The following is an 8,306-nucleotide window of genomic DNA, read 5'->3' as shown; positions in this document are numbered from 1 at the left end:
AGCAAAATAAAGTTTTGTCATTTCTGCCTTCTTTTAGTGTTTGTTTTTTTTCAATTGTTTGTTTTTGTTTAATTATCTGATACATATGCAAATAAGCATACTAACCACTTAGGGTAAGTTAAAGGCCCACAGCTAAATTAGGCTCCTTATCTTTGGATTCCAGGACAGCAGAGCCTAGATGAGGAAGACAGCCTTGAGACAAGGCTTCACATTAGACTATGAGAAATCATTTTCTGAAAACTAGTTTACCCTCTCACACATGGTGACTTCTAGGACCATCTTGTAAAACTCTGAATAAGACAATCATAAATGAAGTATTATCACCAGGACTGTCTAATTACCTATACCTCTTGCCTTTTATTTATTTACTTTTTTCTATTTAAATGTAAAGCTTTTGCTAAAAAGTCAAAAGCCATTTGCTTTCCAACATGACCATATTGAAGAAATGTCTTCGCTGTCCCTGGTCTTTACTTTGTCTCTGTAACTGCTGTGCTGGGAGATGTAGCCATGTCTAACTGGCTAAAGCTGTTGGAAGCTGTCATTTATTTGTTTGTTTTTTCTTAAAATTCAGTTAACACTTTGAGGTCAAAGGAATTTGGCTAATTTAACAGCTTCAACTTTCTGGTACATTTTACTTATGAACAAATTTGGTAGCAAGTCAATGGTATAAAACCATGGGCACCAGTAGACAATGCAGATATGCACAAACTTGTACACAAAGGTTGGTTAAAAAAAAAAAAACAAAACGAAAGGTTGTATAGCTTTTATTTAGATTTCCTATGTTCAATTTTAAACTAGACTGGTGATCTGGGTATTTCTACCCACAGCTGTAAGCAGTCACTAACCTCAGATCTGTGCTTTAATAACATAACTTTTCTTAAGAACGTGGTAGTGAACTTAAATTTTAAAAGTAAGAATCTAACTTCATTACTGATGGGACTCAAGTCTCAAGCATATGCCAGTAAAAGCAAAATCTAAAAGCATGAAGCTAGTCATGCAGACTTAAAGCAATATTTTTTTTTCCATTTATAGAGCTAAACTCTAGAGGAGATGTCTTTGCTAATAAATTCCTTTCTCAATATCTTTTTAGGAAAAAGCATTTTATTCTTTTTATCCATAATGGAGCCATATCAGATGCATCATTATGCATCTAAAAGAAACAAAATAAATGAAGAATAGGTCCCCTGGATGTGTCACTATCTTTCCATCCACACTTATCCGGGATATAATGCCCTTCCTGATCAGGCAGCACATCTATCCAGTCAGGTGTCATCTGGGCAGGGGACAGCTTCCATGGTTCAGGTGGCCATCCCAACCTTGGCCCTTTGTGATCCAACACTGAATTTTCCAGTACAAATCTGGAGAGTTCATGCTAATTCATTGTCTGTCGAGTATAAAGTATAAAGACATTGATCACATACCAGATGTGCTTTTAACCTCTTACAAAAAAAGAATCCATGAACTATCAATTCACATATTGCCTTTGAAATGTATAAGAGGTCCCATCCTTTATAGCATAGTCCTATCTATAGTGAGGACCTAAATGGTAGGCAGGGTTGGCTTTAAGTTAAGGTGTCAATCAAACTGGTAAAAGGGCTTTGGGAAGGGAAGGAGCTCCCTTTGCCTAAGGCTGTTTATCTTAGGGAAGGTAAATAAGACCATCTCTGTGGCAAAGACATTGAGGACACAGGCAGAGAAACCACTGCACCTTGACTGTCTGCTGTTGGGGGAGAGCATGCATGGATGCAGTCATTCCTTGTGTGCTGTGAATCAAGAATGCATTTTGTCTGGGGTGGGAATAGTGCTCCCCTTATGTGGCAGGCTGCTCCCTCGCCTTTATGCTGAGATCCCCACAGAAAAGTCTTACAGTGTTCCACCTGATCCAGAAATAGGTTTAGCTGCCTGTAGAGCTTTCTATCTTTGGTGCCAGTGGTACTTCTCAAACACTAAGTGGATCTCTAGATATAAAAGGAAGAAGAAGAAGAAGAAGAAGAAGAAGAAGAAGAAGAAGAAGAAGAAGAAGAAGAAGAAGAAGAAGAAGAAGAAGGAGAAAAGGAATGAAGAAACCAAGGTTGTTTGCAAGCCATGCTTAATGAAACAGAATAGCCGAATGACAGTCAAGGAAGCCCGCAAGTAGTGCTTCAGGTAGATATTGGACTGAGTCTGAAATCTCCATGCTGTGATGTTGGGGAATGGTCTGATGTATTTTGATGCTAATTACTGCTTGCTGTCTGTGACTCACCTTTTGATTAATAAAAAGCCATCCCACCTGGGCAGGGCAGAGGAGATAGAGGTGTGGCTAAGGTTCCAGAGAGAGGCAAGGGGTGTAGGGTGGAATCCTGGGAAGAAGAAGAAGAGGAAGAAGAGGAAGAAGAAGAAGAAGAAGAAGAAGAAGAAGAAGAAGAAGAAGAAGAAGAAGAAGAAGAAGAAGAAGAAGAAGAAGGACCACCATGAGGAGAAAGGAGAGGGTCTGGAGGAGAAGAGAGGAAGGTTAGCTGGAGGAGAAGCACATGGCCAACATGGATGGAGAATCCGGACCAGATGAAGAACACTAGCAAGTATTTGGGATTATGAATGGGATGTAGCTTGATAGAAGTTATTAAAAGCAGATGGCATGGGATTGAGGCAGGGATCCCATACCTGGCCCACTATGGGAATAGTTTAAGGGATTAATGTCTGCCCTGCTCCAGATTAACTAAGGCTATTTTAAAACATAACAAGTGCCTGTGTCTTAATTGATTGCTAGCCAGGCGTGCTGATAATACTAATAATACTGATAATTTTAAAACAATTGTGTGAAGACAAAGGCACTGTTTCATTCTCACCCTCAGCAAACCAAGGACTCAGATTAAAGGCTTAGACACAGAGAAGAATTTCCAGGACTAGCCAGTGTGAGACAGAGTTGGAGATTTTATTAAAACTAGTTTTAATGTATGCTTTAAGGATGCAGATCAGGGAAAAAAAGAGATGCATAGAGAGATTGACCACCAAGTGTGGATATGTGCTTCCTGAAGGAGAGTAGAATAAATTTGTATATACCTAAGTATATGTTTAGGTTCCTCAAAGGCCTGTCAAAGTTGTCCCAACAGGAGCCCTGTCTGTTCCTTGCCTCTCAAGTTACATCTCAAACACTTGCAGAGAAAAATGCCCCTCCCTGCTTTCTCTTGGGATCCGTGAGATAAGTGAAGTGCCCCAGAGTTGACTTGGATGGAATTACAATCTGATAAAAATAAAAACAGGAAGTGCTAATCGCACAAAGGCCCTGTGATGGGTGTCTAGTGAGATTCCTAGGAGATGGAGACGGTAGGTGTGTCCCTGGGAAGGAGGGAAACCTTCAGAGTTGCTACCATGCTCTGCTGGAACTCTCTTCTTGCTGTTGAAAGGCTTCGACCAGGGGACTAGTTCTTGTCTTCCTGTCCTGCCTTCCAATGTCTACACTGGGTCTCTGTAGCCCCAAAACTTTCCCCTTATACAGACACTCACATTACATTTCTTTCTTCCTTCTTTCCTTCCTTCCTTCCTTTTTACTTTTCTTTCTTTCCTCTTTCTGTTTCTCTTGATTAATTAAATAAACAGTATGAACTAAATGGCAACAAAGCTACAATATATAAACACAGGTTTATTAGAAACAGCACTGGAGGGGGAAGGGAAGCTGGGAGTGGGGGAAGGGAAGGAGAGAGAGAGAGAGAGAGAGAGAGAGAGAGAGAGAGAGAGAGAGAGAGAGAGAGAGAGAACCCAAAAGGTCTGGTTTATACAGTGAATCTCTGGGAGAGGGAAGCCCCGCCCTAGGTAGAGGGCAGGCCATGCCAGCCACGCCCTGAAGAAGGACCTAATATATCTGTCTCTGTCTCTCTGTCTCTGTCTTTCTGTCTCTGTCTCTCTCTCTGATCTCTCTCTCTGTGTCTCTCTCCCTCCCTCCCTCCTCCTCCTCCCCCCTCCCTCCTTTCTCTCTCTCTCTCTCTCTGTCTCTCATGCTGGGACTGTTTCTCTGTCCTGGAACTCATTCTGTAGACTCAGAGATCTGCCATCCTCTGCCTCCCCACTGCTGAGATTAAAGGCATGAACCGCAGCCACCACCCACCACCACTAGGCCTCACACTAGATTTCTCTTCCACTATGATCCAGGATACAAATCTCTTCTTAATTTGATTATGGCTGCAAAGACTGTAACTTCATTTTCACAAATGTCACTGGCATGGAATCCTGGAATACGACTTAAACATCTTTGGAGGAGATACAAGTCAATTTAAAACAGACATATAAATGCTAATGATGATTCAAATAAATAAATATTCTTATAATTTGATATAAAAATGGTAACTTTGGAGTAGGAAATTAACAAAACTTATCAAATGATATAACACAGTCCTATTATTTGGCAAAGTGAGTTCATTTTGAGATACATGATTTTTAAGAAAAATTGGAAATAAAAGCTGTTAGACATAAAGCTATATAGCTTCACATACAATAACATCTTTAAAATATATTATATACTTTATTATATACATTAACTATATTTAAACAATCAACATATATGTATTAAATTATAATTTAACATTTTAACATAATTTTACTATTGTAAATATACAAATTTTAACTTTCATTAATTTATATTAAATATAATTTATATTTAGATGATCAAATAACTTTTTAATTACTTGAGACTCTCACACACACACATATAACATGTTTTGATGATGACCACCCATTCTTTCCTTCACTCCAGTTCCTCCCCACCCCCTTTCACTCTTCCCCCCCCCCAATATCATGTGTTCTTTTATTTTCTTTCAATCCCAGTGTCCATTTAGTGCTCCCAGTATGTGCATTCATGGGGGGCTGCCATCTATGGAATCATGGTGGTCTCCCAGAAGCTCCAGCCCTAGTATAACTGGCTGTCCGTCTCCAATTAGGAATCACGAGCTCCTTCTTCCTCCATGGTAGACTATGTCAAGCTTGATCTTTCACGCACAGCCTTGTGCATACCACCACAGCTGCTATGAGTTCACATGTCAGCACGCTTCTAGTGTGCCCAGAAATACTGCTTCACCATAGTCATCCACTGCCACTGACTCTTACAATTTTTTCATGTGTAACATGAAAGATGAAATATTTTCAAATAAAAAAAATCACCTATCACAGTTGTCCTTTTAGGTGTGATATGGACACACAAAAAGAAGTTTTTATAGGTGGTACAATTTGTATTTTCTCTGTTATATTTTTTTCATATTTTGACCAATGTGCATATACATATTACTTTTATAAATCAGAAAAATAAGCACGGAGCTATTGTTTCAAAATCACCTGCTCTTGTGTTCATTGCAGCGGTAATGACCTTTCAATTTCCCTTACAATAAGTTCTATCTATTCATCTGCTTTTTCTGTCCTTTGTTTTCCTGAATTGTAACCATGCCTTGCCTCGGGCTCTTTTGATCAACATTGTTATTGTTTTTCATGTCCTACTGAAATAATAAGGTACTCTGTGTGATCACTGACCTCCTCAACTAAATAGAAAATGAATCTGAAAAACATCTACTTGAAACATTAGAATGTTACAAAAACAACCTGCTCCCTAAACAACACCTTGAGAAGGTTTGCTCTTTAAATAATGTGAGGAAAATCTGTAATAGCAATACAACCAAAGTAAAAACTCAAAGGCCCCGGTGGGCGGGGGGAGCCTAATGCCTAATGGGCAGTAAGGAGCTGAGTAGCATCTCGAAGTTCTAGATCACAGGGTATTTCCTCATTTGGGTGCTCTTCTTGCTATGATAAATGGTGCAGCTTAAGAAGGATGCTGGGTACAATTCACACATGTATGGTCATGATGTTTCTGCTTCTAATGTGCCTGGAACACATGAGGACGTATCAAAAGATCCACTCTGTTAGACTGCAGTGCAGAATTTTACAAGTTCACTGAGGAAAGCAGCTGGACCTGAGGACAATGTGAAGAGGCTTGTGCTCACTTAGAAAATGGATTTCTACACTGTTGCAGGGATAGGCATCAAGGAAGACATACGATGTGTTGCTTGGTTGGAGTTTCTGGGGTCAAAGCATAGGCCCTGGTACCCTATGTTAGGCCTCACTCCCAGTCCTTAATAGGCCCATTAAGAGACAAGGAACGGTGAACAAAGAACATTGGGAAAAAGAACAGAGGTCAGTGACCCTCCTACTACCTCTGCAAGTACATCTTCAGGGGCCTGACATGAGGTTTAGATATTAACAAGGAATGAGAGCTGTGTAGCTAAGCAGTCTTGGGCAAGGTATGGTCCATCCCATCACCGAACTACCATTCTCCTTGCCAGAAAATGAAACAATTTTTGAAGGAGCCTCTCCTCTTTCTGTCTTTCTGGCTCTGTGTTTCTCTGTCTCTCTATCTCTCTGTGTCTCTTGTAAAGGAAAGCATTTAATTGGGGCTGGCTTACAAGTTTAGAGGTTTAGTGCATTATCATCATGGTGGGAAGCATGGTGGCGTGCAGGCAGACATGGTACTGGAGAAGTAAGTAGCTCAAAGTTCTACATCTGGATCCACAGGCACCAGGAAGAAAGAGACAACTGGGCCTGGCTTGGGCTTTTGGAACCTCAGAGTCCACCTCCAGTGACACACTTCTTCCAATGAGGCCTCATCTACACCAGCAAGGCCACACCTCCTAAATCCCTCTTAAGTATTGCCACTTCCTGACAACCAAGTAGTCAAATATACGGAGGCGTTTGGGAGCCATTGTTAGTGAAAGCACCACAGGTGCTTCCAGAGGCTGGGGGAGTGAGAGGAGCATGGATGTTGATCAGTGGAGAATGTGTCACACTCACACGGGAGTAAATGGTGCAAGTTCACTATCACACAATAAACTGACTATAGATAATGATAATCTGTTCTTTATTTCAAGAGACAAAGAAAGCTTTAATTCAAGAAGTAAGAAAAACCTTTAAATGTTACTACAAAATGAAGAATGTTTGATGAGAAGTGTATTTTAACAAAGATGGCTCTGTTTTCATGTAGAATGTAACCAAAATGTATGTCAAAAGATTATCAGTCCTCCTGGGTGAGGAGCCAAAACAAGGGTCTTTTCCTTTTTTTTTAAATATGTGTATATTGAATATACTAAATGTGTAAGCAACACACATTAATGTGTGCATTTTCTAAAATTAAACAACATCTAGCTATATAACGATAGATACGGAATTAAAAAGGAAGTATACGCATATCTTTCAACTGTATGAAGCAGTGGTATATATTGTCCAATATGATAATCAGCTACTTTAAAACCTCAAATTAGCAATAGCCCTTGAGTGAATCTTAAACCACAAGAGTTTAAAACAGAAAGCCTCAAGTTGTCATAAAAATCTCTGAATGAATAGTAGCACTATTTTCATGTGACCTTAAATGAAAATGATCGATGGTATGCAGTTTCCTTAATCTTTTGGATAACTTTAGTACTGAAATGTGAATATTTTTTTCAGTCTTTCGTGTGATTTTATTTTCTTCCTTCAATCATAATAATACGATATTCAAATTGTGTTTTAACCGGTGGGTCTGTGAACACAGGCTTATCCATTCCATTTACAGGCAAGGCAAGTGCTGCTGCTTGCAGTTGCCCCGCTCTCTGGTCATCCAACCCAAGTCACCCCCTTGCCTGCCTTTATCTTCACTATCTTGTGAGTCCACTTCACTGAATCTCATTTCAGACATTAACTTTCCTGTGGCTTCCATGCTTTTGTCATGTTTTTCACATAGAATGTGTCTGACCTTTATGGCATAACCACCACCTTTAGGGCCTGGAGGCTTTTGTCAGTACTGTCACTCCCAGAGGCTGCACCTCCTTTTCCTCCTTTTCCAGAACCACTTTTCCCCTTCGGCAACATCTCTTAAGCTTGCCATTGAATTCTCCAAGTATGAATATAGTTACTTGTGCCCTAAATACAGAATGATCAACAGGTATTTCTGGAGAGCTTGCTATGAGCCAGGCACTTTCCAGACACCAAAGATTTAGCAACCCAAGAAAAATCCCAAAATACTAAACAGAACAGGAGTAATTATACAGTGTACTAAAAATGATACATATTATGAAGAAAAAGTAAGCAAGGGAGACTAAATACACTGTATTATGAGCAAGGGCACTGTAGTTTCCAATTTCACTGTAGTTCATTTGCTTACTAAGTTCTTTTCTCTGTTTGACTGTTCTGTGACTGAGGAATATAATGAGTGTACTTCTTCAATCAGCCTCTCTTGTCCTCTCGACTCTGTAAAATTAGTAATAAAAACTATCAGCAGCAGATTAGATTCCAAGTGAGAATGGAGGTGAGTGCAGTGT

At 39.8% G+C, this 8,306-nt stretch overlaps 1 pseudogene across 1 annotated transcript; it reads right to left on the bottom strand.

The window, feature by feature from the left end:
* Positions 1–7,469: 7,469 nt before the first annotated feature.
* On the bottom strand, positions 7,470–7,857 carry LOC311599751 (peptidyl-prolyl cis-trans isomerase NIMA-interacting 4-like; annotated as a pseudogene). The gene has a single exon. The product of its transcript is annotated as a peptidyl-prolyl cis-trans isomerase NIMA-interacting 4-like (transcript).
* Between the last annotated feature and the right edge of the window lie 449 nt (positions 7,858–8,306).

This window comes from Acomys minous, assembly GCF_964271855.1.
Source record: "Acomys minous genome assembly, chromosome: 6".
NCBI lineage: Eukaryota > Metazoa > Chordata > Mammalia > Rodentia > Muridae > Acomys > Acomys minous.
The sequence above is the reverse complement of the archived record's forward strand: the minus strand, read 5'-3'. Positions and strand labels throughout refer to the sequence as shown.